Raw genomic sequence first — 564 nt, forward strand, 5'->3', positions numbered from 1 at the left:
ATGAGTGATGAATTCTCCTACTAACAGAGTAACTGGTCTCAAATCGTGTCTGTGGATGTAAAGAAAATTAAATTATATTTTCATCTCCTTTCAATTGCTGCCTTGGAAAACAAGAATTCCCTTCTTGAAGAAGACAGAGTAAATAAAATTTACTTAAGAACTCAGTGAGGAATTAGCATGTGAATCAAGAATGCAATATATGAATTAAAAAATGTGATTATTGGTTCCTTCATCGAAATCTATTACCACCATTAAAATTTCCAAGGAAAGATAGGGCCTGTAACATGGGGATTCCATTCATTGTTAAATTACTAAAATCTACCAATTTAATGCTTTCATACTGTTTATTTTTTCCAATAGAAAAATAAATCTCATACATTAGAAGTGGTACACAAAAAACTGGGATAAAATTTATCAGATTCTTGATAGCACCATTTACACATTCTTAACGTAAACATTAATATGCACTTTCTTAGAAAGCGATATAAATATATAATACAGGACTTGCTAACTTCTGTTAACCATCTGAATACGATGGAATAATCTATCTCTACTGTGCAGGTA

The sequence above is a fragment of the Myotis nattereri genome (assembly GCF_964212035.1).
Source record: "Myotis nattereri genome assembly, chromosome: 1".
NCBI lineage: Eukaryota > Metazoa > Chordata > Mammalia > Chiroptera > Vespertilionidae > Myotis > Myotis nattereri.